Here is a 10181-nt window from a genome sequence, read left to right as displayed (position 1 = left end):
TACAAACCTTTTGTTGAGCAAAGTATTTGTTATTTTATATTTATTAACCAAATCAACTACCTTTTTTGCAATAACCTACTCACACGTTAAAGTTTCTACTGACTTAATTGGTGGACACTTCCAAACAGGTCTATATAAATGAAGAGGATTTATTTCATAATGTGATAAATCATTAAAGGTTTTAAGAATAAAAAGTGTTAAAAACAAAACCACAAATTAAAGTGTCTCTTTAGCTAAACCATGCACTTACAATTCAAAACCTACAAAGTTGGCATTTTTATGGTTAACATGGTACTTGAAAAAACTGGGATATAATTAATGAAATAGATTATAATTGTAAAGGTCATTACACTCTGTACTGGACTGACCCAAATCACACTAACCTCTGGGATTGGAGAAGAAGACCCCTAAACTCTAGTAGAATACATTGAGCAGCTAAGCTACTGTACCAAAAGTAGAAGAGTAATAAATCAACAAAATCTTGATAACTACCAATCTCATATGGCATATATGAATACTGGAGTGGCATATTTTATAATAAACTCAGTATGTCACCATTGTGTTTTCATTAATGAAATGTAATTACATCTACAAGCAGTTGAACTTGAGGCAGGATCTGGACAACCTGACCTTTTCACACTTTTTTGGGTTCTTCTAAAAATGAAGAAAAGGTTGCTTTAACTACCAACTCAAGTTTATGATGTGATAACTAATGTGAAACTTATTTATCCTATGAATGATGCATACCATTGCTTATTAAATGTCAATGTGCACATTCTTGCTTCTCTCCAAGCCATCATCATGGTTCCAAAGGACTCCTTCATGCAGGGCTCATAAATAAACAAATAAACACTCCTTACACATGGTACTTGTTACCAGTTTATTTTTCTACACATTACACTTTGTGGGACGACTGGAACAGAACCAGATTTGGGCTGCTCATGTAATTTTCTCTCCAGTTTGTGGCCGTCTCCGAGATGTGTTCTCTGCCACAGTCCAAGAACATGGAGGTAGGTTAATTGCATTCTGGCACAAGTAGATGAGGAAAGGAATGGCATTCCATCTGATCTTCATTGGTGCAGTGAGCAGTATGGTTAAACCACTGTAAATAGATTTATACTTCCTTGCTGGCAGAAATCATATAGTAACATCCACAACAGATCTATTGCAGAGACAGACCAAGCCCTCTAAAAAAGACCTCACTAACCAAAAATCTAATTAGTTTAAAAGGATGAAAATTGTGTAACAATTACATTTGCTAGACTTTAAACCTAATGTATAAATAATTTTACTGCCACCACTGCTAGCAGTTGTCTCTGCCCTAAATGGCAACCTCTATACAACTCCATACAATTCTGAAAACTCCTTTCTTAAATCTATTATATTCTCTTGGTCTATTCTATAATGCAGTCTCAATCACTACAGTATGAAATGGATTCATCTTGGCATTACTTCCAGTAGACTTTTGTTCTTTTAAAGACATCAAATAATACATTAAGACATACAAATAGCTGCACCCAAATTCACTACACATACAGAAAACCTTGTATAATGGACAGTTTAAGTAAACTGTTTTTGGGACATTTTCACATGGAAGGGAATGGAAGACTTAATTGGTGTAATTTCAGTTGCACTGGAACTGCTTGTTTACTCTTAAATAAGTGTATCCATTGTGACTAATGGGAGGCACTGTAGAGAGCATCAGTAAAATAAGTCAGCCACCCCAGACGGAAAAGTACCAGTATGACATTAGCAGCAACCACAAACAGTGGAAAAAATAAACCATAGTGCCAACATTACCTCCAGACTGGACTAACACTATTGAGCAGGGTGCATAAAGTAAAAAGCAAAACCTTACTACCCAAGATGCATGAGTTTGCCTACACATGGAGAAAGGCATAAAGGGACAAGCAAGGAGGAAATGAAACCTTACAAGGGTGCAATCCCCTCCAGGACTGTAGGAGTAAAAACTCCCTCTAGAGGGGATGGTACTGCTAGTCACAGAGGGTGTCCAGTGTGCCTGTTACAACCCTAAGTTGTAACTTCTAGGATGGTTTTGGATGTTGGTGGGTTTCTGGTGAAAAACTTAGAAAGCATGACAAGTTTTGGTGCAAAAGATTTATTTAAAGTGACTGGTACATAAACAGGATAACATGGAACTAGAGCAGTGCAAATAAAAGAAAAACAAAATGAGGCTGGCTAATAGTGAGAAAGCCAACCAAACAAAAACCCAAAACACTCAGGTCTTTGGCATCTGAAACCCTGGCTAACCTTAACTACCCCCAGCCAGCCATATAAAACAAAGGCACTTGCCCATCCTAAACTAGTGTTTCTAATACAAAGACCAATGTACCCGACAACTTCAACTACGTTCACTTCAATACACTAGGGAACTACAACCAAAAGCAAAAAACAAAAGATGACAAAACATACTACAAAAGAACACAAAGGTTGATAACATGTTAGGACAAGGTAATTGCAAAAAAAGTTCACACAAAAAAAAATGAAGCCAAAGCTAGACAAAAAAAACCCCAAAAGTAAAACATGAGAACTGAAGAAAACCAAAGCCGAGCCAATCACAACCAACGACACCTTCATTCTAAAAACCTCTACATTACAAAGAAAATAAAGTACATTTTCATTTCTACACAACTGAACAAGGCACAAACCACCCAGGGGCAAAATCTAATAACTTTCATAAACCCAAACCATTAAAGTTTTGTGCTTTACATTGTCAATGCCCAAAAATATATACCAAAGCTTAGATGCCTAAAGAATGCTAATAAACATCCTCTACTTACATCAAATGTACCCAAAAAGTAGGACCTGAACCTCCCCAGTAGTAAAAAAAAAAAAAAAAAAAATTGTTAAACCAATCAATTAGGGAGCAAAATGTCCAAATAAAAACTACATGAAAAAGCAGATCCAGTGGCACAATGTACTTAATATAATTAACAGCAACTTATGTTGATGGTGGTGGTACAAGAAAAAAAATTGGTACTTTTTTATTAACATCCCATACAGACAAAAAGACATTCAATAGACGACAACATTCTCTGGCAAAGTATTTACAAAGCCACAACACAAAACAAAAATCCTCTCCCATGACAAGAGCTTTCTGTGCAGGTACCAAAAAAAGAGCCACACTCCGGTAAACTTTTCCTAAATGAGTGGATAGGATTAGTTTTCCTTTTATTCATCCCTACTTAATAGGTTTAATTCACTTTTACTCTACAGCCAAGGCAAGATTTATCTACATGTGTGCACCCATGCAAATAAATCATTGCTTGACCTTAGCCTCTCAAACTCTTTTCAAAATGGCTAAGAATGTGCAAAGTAGCTACCAAGTTACAAAACTTGGAACTCTTTCTCTGTTTCTGCACCAAAAGTCACTGTCTCCTCCCTGCCAGGTGGCTCAGGTGCTGGAGTTACAAGCCAAGGTCCTAACAGCCATTACAAGGCTGGTGTGCAGAGATTCACTCAGAGCTTCACAGCTCCTGTTGGACCATCAACAGCACCTGAACCTCTTTCCAGCCCACAATTAACCCAAAAAAGACCCCCCCCCCCTCATTTTTTTGCCTGTCATTAGAAACTTCTACAGCAGCTTTAATGATCCTCCGATGTGCCCATTGGCTTCTGGGATGGGAACAGATTCATCAAGATCTTTGCAGACAGAACCCACTACCCAGTCTGCTGCAGCTGGGCTCCAGTCCTGGTGAAGGTCTTCTTGGCAGCAAAGGCCTGGTCATCCCCCTGACAGCAAAGAACCTGAAAAAAAAACTAGACCGAGTCCTCTGCACTAGTCAGAAATAGTCCAGCCTACATTTCCACTTCAAACACCAAGTTTGACCTTAACTACTATAATTGTTCAGTACCACCTTTTCAGGACAAACCAACAAAACCACCCTAAAATGTGATAAAGCAAAAACAGAGTGCAGAACTCAAGTCCATTTCTAATACCTTGTTTAAAGCATTTAACATTCCCACACAAGTTCCCAAAAACAGCCAGTTAAACCTCTCCCTTCCCTCAACCTTGAGGAACTAAATTGTTCTTGAATACTTACCAAGGACATAAATCCACTTGCTTCTCCTCCTAGGTGTGCTAGCTTAAGACAAGACAATTAAAACAGTTAACATTCTCAAAAATGCAATTCCTCATTAAAAATGCAGGGTTTCAGATTCCTCCACATTCCTCTGATAACAGGATCTTTCATGTTCATGTGTAAAAATGTTTAGGCAAGAAAAAAAAAGTTGTTTGTACTATACAACTCCCATGCACATGCCAACAGCTGCCTAACCAATATACTCAATTATCTAACTTGACATGCAATCTCCACAACTGTACCTAAACAAAATCAACATATACCCAAAGTACTCAAATGAAACCCCCCCCCCCCCCCAAGTACCCAGTGTACTCAAAATGAGAACTTGTCTCACTCACCTGACTGGATCCTCTGATGCTGCCTTTAACTTGCAGTCTTCAGACAAGCACACCACTCTAGCAGACCTCCACTGAAAGACCCCAGAGACCAGCCCCATCTGTGCTCCACTCCTGGGCGATGAAAGGACCTCCCTCTGAAGCCCAAGCTTGCTCATCTCCTCTAGCAGCATAGAGCCTGAAATGAAGAGAAGGATTCAGACCAGGTCCTCTGCACTTCTTAGAAACAGTCAAGCCAGCATTTCCACTCCCAACATGAACACAATGCAGCACCTGTCCAGGACAAACCAACAAGAAAACACCCAGCAGAGAGCCAAGAAAAACCCCCTAGTCAAGGGTTCTTGGCACAGGATCCAGTGCAGTTCCTCCCCTGGGAGAAGAGCAGGTCCTGTGCCAACACCCATCAAGAGAACCTGGCTGACATGTGGTCTCCACAGAGCTGTAACCAGCAAGAAATCAAACTGAAGTTAGCAGCTGGTGTGCCAAGTCACCATTGTACTGCTCGGTATTTAAGTGATTAAATCCGATGCAAAGCAGTAATTGCCTTACAGAGCCAGTCAAGTGCACATTAGTATACAAATGCCTCAACCAAACAGGGAGGAAAAATTACCCAGAAGAAAGCCCAAAAAAGCTTCACCTCTAGAAACAGTTCAGCATGTTAAAGCGTGACGTTATACACCAGAAGAGATCCAAGAGCTTAACATGTAGCCTACTCCAGAAGAAACTTTTCAGCTTCAGTAAACAGTTCTAACAAGCAAATACTAAAAGGTTATATAGCATCAAGTTTGAAATGGATAAGGTTAGACCGGAAAAGAGTGAAACTCACCTCTGCTCCAGGGACATGTCCTCTATTACACCACCCTTGCACCTGCTCCAAGATCCATGTGCATCCAGGAATTTCAAGGACTGCTTGCAGCACCTCTTCACTTTCTACTGTTCAAACCACAGACTTCATTGCTTACCAATGGGCATCAACCAGTCACACAGCTGGTATCCAGTGAGCTTCCTCTGAGCAGGGTCCTCCAAGCCTGTCACTGCACTGTGCATTCAGCTGGCCAGGAACTGCAGAGCACTGATTGAACTATAATCAAAATGCACAGATCTGCATCACTGCTAACCCATCTCAGGAAAAACACCTACACTTGCACCTCCTCTACTTACCTTCAAACCCACCTATACCTAGGCCTCAAGAGTGCACCGATTAGAGTGAGAGCAAATAACATATCCACACCGAAGATGAGGGTTACAGCCCAAGCACGTCATCAGGCAGTAGGATGATTGGTTTACCCACCACTCTTTCCACCTTATTCAGAGGCTCGGGACTTTCTGTAGATGAGAACTTGAAGCAGGTGGATCACCTCACCTTACTCAGGACAAAGCTAGCCTCCTCTCTTCTGAGCTGGACCATCATGCAGCATGGCATCATGGACACAAACACCACTAACATTGACAGTTCTGGATCTTGTTGCAATACTCCAGGACAGTTCTCACCCTGGACTTAGATGCTGTTGCTTCACTTCCTTGAGATTAGCTTGGATACTGGCTGAAACCAGAAATGAAAACTAGTCAAATCGGTTGCAAAAGCAAAAAAGTAGAAAATTTGAGACACCCAATTAAAAACCTCTAGCTTAACCAACTGAGCCTTATAACCAAGATACATGATTGTTACCAAATCCATTTAAAGTAATTCACCACGTAGATGTGCTGCACATCTTACCCATCATTAAAATCCAACCACCACTACCGAAAAACAGAACTGATTATGCAAAGCTGCATATCCAAATAAAATAGTAATTGAAATTCAATCTTCAAGAGACCCTAAAAATGCATACCTAGTGCAGCAGAATTTTTGCCTTAAACTCAATTTGAGACGAGCCACTTCTGATTTTGCAAAAGTAACAAAAATTCAAAAACAGCAAGGATCCACAGCAGTATGAGATCAAAACACTATCAATCTTCAGTACCAAACCGCTACAGCCTTAACCAAGGTGAAAAGGCTTTAGAGCTTAAACAAATTAAACAATTGAAACAAGAGTACATAGTACTCGAAACTGATTGATAGGGCACCACGTGGATTGAGGTCTTTGAGCCGCATCACACACTTGACCATCATGGAGAGAATACTTTGAACACATACCGATTAACCCATGGTCAAACTAAGCCTCATATTCCTCAATGACTAGAAACACCTTTAAAAAAAGCTTTCTAGAAGATCAGCAGAACCACTTAACCAAGTTTCACAGCCAGTTTTACACCAATAACAGGTTTGTGCTCATGGTTAAAGTACACATCCAGTATAAGAAAGTCCAACAGTCTTCATGTAGCTCTCTCCCTCACAAGGCACAGTACACAACCACTTCTAATAAGCTGGAAACTCACTCCCCTTTGTGCACTAAACCGCTGACAGGACTTTGCTGGACATTCACAGAATAGTCTCACTGGGTAATCAGGAAGACACCATACTCTTAGTTTCCCCTTTAATTTACTTAATTCACTTCTAAAATTTCAATGTAAGATTTAGTTACATGTGTGCACCCATGAAATAAATCCTACATACTGACAATTCTCTAATTTCCCCAGTCATACCATATACAATTTTGCCAAATCCTCCCCAGTGCTTGCACAACACTTTCAGTATTTGACTTCCGTCCCCTGATTAACCAGTACTTATGCTACAGTGACACTATCATTAAGGCTAAAAAAAAAAAAAAGAACCCCAGCAGCTCCAGGCTACATCAGAGTCCCCTCTTACCTGGAACAGTCAACTTTGGCTCAATCAGCCAGGTGGCTCAGCTGCTCCTGGGAACAACCATCAAAAGGCTGATGTGTAGAGCAGCAGTCGGAAAAGAAAGCTGCTCAAGTGGTGTCAAGCCCACAGCTACCCCACACAACCTCCCCAATCTACTCTTGAGTGGTAAGGAACTCACTGATCTGACTGGGTCTCAGACATGGTATTTCACGGTTTGAAAACATCTCCAAGGAGTCTCCAAGAGGAGGAGGCTGCTGGTGCTACAACTGCTTAAGCAAGAAACATCAAAACAAAAGCCTACAATAAAGAAACCCACAGTTCAACAGGAAGCTAAACTTGCCCAGTGAATCCCAAAACTAAGCCTAGTACAAAAGTGAAAAGGCATTGCATTTGGAATTTGCTAGCAAGACACTCACACCTGACTCCATATAAAGATGCATTTAATCAAACACTATAGTTTGATGTTTCAGTCATCTTTGATTTGGGAAAGTGTAGAGAACCAGTCACAAGGTGCAAAATGCCAAAACTCACCAATGATTAGACAATGTTCTGCACAACCTTCCCACGTGTTTAATACTCACAGAACACTCCCGATATCCTTTCGGACGGCCAATACTATTCAATGGAAGCGTCCATCAGCACTCTTTGCATTCAGGTGGACAGGGACTGGGGAGCACAAATCACAGCATTCCACCCTAAATCACAGAAACATTCCAGAGACCAAGACACTCTTCTCTTGAGACTAGGAGCATCTTGTCTTCAACCACTGCCACGTGCACCAACTGTAAAAGAAACAGAACTAACCACTCCCATCCTCCACACAGAGGGGACCAGGTTGTGCTGTGTAGGCTGCTCCCAACTTTAAAAGCTCTCCTCACACTGACCTGAATCTCTCCTTTGCTTACCTTCAGCTCACATTGTTCACTCGGCGCAGCCCAAGTTCACCAGCAGTAATGCTTCCTACTCCCCCGTTCTCAGTCTGACAGCTGTCACCTGCTCATTGGAATACACAGTGTAAAAAAAGTATTTCAACATCACTATCTTGCATCACAACACTGGGTTGAATACTGAAGATGCCCAACGGATTGCTACAGTTAAAATTAGTTGCAAAATCAAAGATTCTCAAAATATTCAATTTTCCATGCAGTAAACTAAAGAATGCTTGGCTTTCAGATTGTCCTGCATCTCTGACCCTGATTACAGGGTCTTTCAACTTCAAGTACAAACTAGAAGTAGCCAAGAGTTTGTCATACAACACTGTCCCATGCCAAAAGCCATCTGCCCAGTACACATAAATATACCCCATACAACAGTCTACACAATTGTACGTGAACCCAGAGTACCCAGGTGTATGTACTGTACCCAATGAAAATGTTCCCCATGTAGCTAGTGTACACATTGTAGTCAAACCTGAATCCTCTGATGTTATCAATGACATTCAGACTTGGAACAAGCTCCCCACTCCTCCAGTAGACCTTCATAGAAAGAGACCGGCCCCATCTGCGCTCCACTCCTGGTGATGAAAGGTCTTCCCTCAGGAGCACAAGCCTTCTCATCCCTACTGGCAGCAGAGAGCTTGAAATGGAGAGAAGGATTTAACCCAAGTCCTCTTCCTTTCTTAGAAACCGTCAAGTCCGCATTTTCACTACCAACAGGGTCCAAGTCAAACCAACAGGACAACACCCTGCAGAAAACAAAGGAAACCCCCCAGTCCACTGTCGTGCCACAGGGGAGCAAGTGCAGTTCCTGTGCAAACACCCATCAAGAGAACCTGGCTGACATGCTGTCTCCTCAGAGTTGTAACCAGTAAGGAGTCTGATTCATCAGGTCACAATTGAACCAAAGTGATTTATTTACATGTGTGCACCCATGAAATAAATCACATACAAAGCACTAATTTAGTCTTTGAGAGCCAGAATGACAGCCAGTCAAGTGCACGTCAGTGCCTCACCCAATCAAGGAGCAAACATCACCCAAAAGAGACAAGACAAATCCAAAATTACACCTCATTTCCAAGTGGATAGCATGTTGCAATGAGGTTCAAGAGTTTAACACTAAGCCTACACCAAAAGTACCTTTTCCTCCATTGTAAAATTCTTACAAGTGAGGGGGTTGTTTGATCAATTTGGACTAAGCAACATGAAAGATATCCGAAAGAGAAGCTCACTCACCAATACTAAATGGTTAGAGCATCAAATTTGGTTTGGATTAGGGAAGACAGGAGAAGAGTGAACTCACCTCTGCTCTGGGTAGTGCAACTGCTCCAAGATACATGGGCATCCAGGAAATGTAAGGACAGCTTGCAGCATGTCTTCGCTCTCCCGTTTTAAAGTTCTGCACTTTATACTCACGGTAGGGCATCAACAGGTCACGCAGCTAGCATCTTTTCGGCCAGCCAGTGAGCTTCCTCGAAACAGGATTCTCCAGGCCTGTCACTCCACACTGTGCATACAGCTGGCCAGGGACCGGGAAGCACATCACTGCTGACCAAATGCACAAAAAGTTTGACTTGCAACTCACCTTTACCTTGGCCACATGGGTGCACTGATTGGGTTAGGATCAATGATCAGGTCAGCATTGAAGGTGCAGGTTATAGGTTAGGGTCAGGAATTTCAGGTAGTGGGATGATTGGTTTACAGTCTGTGAGTCTTAATTTAAGCTGATAAAAAAAAATTGAGCAGATGCATCACCTCAGCTTTATCCATACAATTAGTTAATTCACCACATAAAAGGATCAATGATCACTAAAACAAAACTATTTTCATCCAATAAAGCTCAGGGCTACAGTACATCTGATTACACTGGCTTGCAAAAAAAAAATCTAGAAAAATTAAAACCTCAAAAGAAGCTATTACTCTTACCTACCACAGTAATACTAACATTTTAAAAGTAAAAAACCACCACAAATCACAGGAGCGTCTTCACCTGCTGCAGCTGGGAACACACTGGCTCCAGGGCTGCCTTATAAAACTCCTCAGGGCGATTAACAGGAGC

General features: G+C 41.2%; 1 long non-coding RNA gene across 2 annotated transcripts in view; it reads right to left on the bottom strand.

Moving 5' to 3' along the window:
- Positions 1-1806: 1806 nt before the first annotated feature.
- The window catches only part of LOC138224981 (uncharacterized), a 43667-nt gene continuing 35292 nt past the window's right edge, over positions 1807-10181 (bottom strand). The window contains exons 9-14 of one of the 2 annotated variants that reach the window (XR_011183509.1): positions 8598-9667; positions 8093-8180; positions 7191-7969; positions 4442-5981; positions 4065-4106; positions 1807-3768 (exon numbers count right to left, since the gene is read on the bottom strand). This is a non-coding gene — a long non-coding RNA (uncharacterized lncRNA). Of the gene's footprint in view, positions 3769-4064; positions 4107-4441; positions 5982-7190; positions 8181-8597; positions 9668-10181 lie in introns of both variants that reach the window. The other variant, XR_011183510.1, reaches the window with a different exon arrangement.

Source organism: Lepisosteus oculatus, chromosome 24 (genome assembly GCF_040954835.1).
Source record: "Lepisosteus oculatus isolate fLepOcu1 chromosome 24, fLepOcu1.hap2, whole genome shotgun sequence".
In the NCBI taxonomy this organism is placed as follows: domain Eukaryota; kingdom Metazoa; phylum Chordata; class Actinopteri; order Semionotiformes; family Lepisosteidae; genus Lepisosteus; species Lepisosteus oculatus.
The sequence above is the reverse complement of the archived record's forward strand: the minus strand, read 5'-3'. Positions and strand labels throughout refer to the sequence as shown.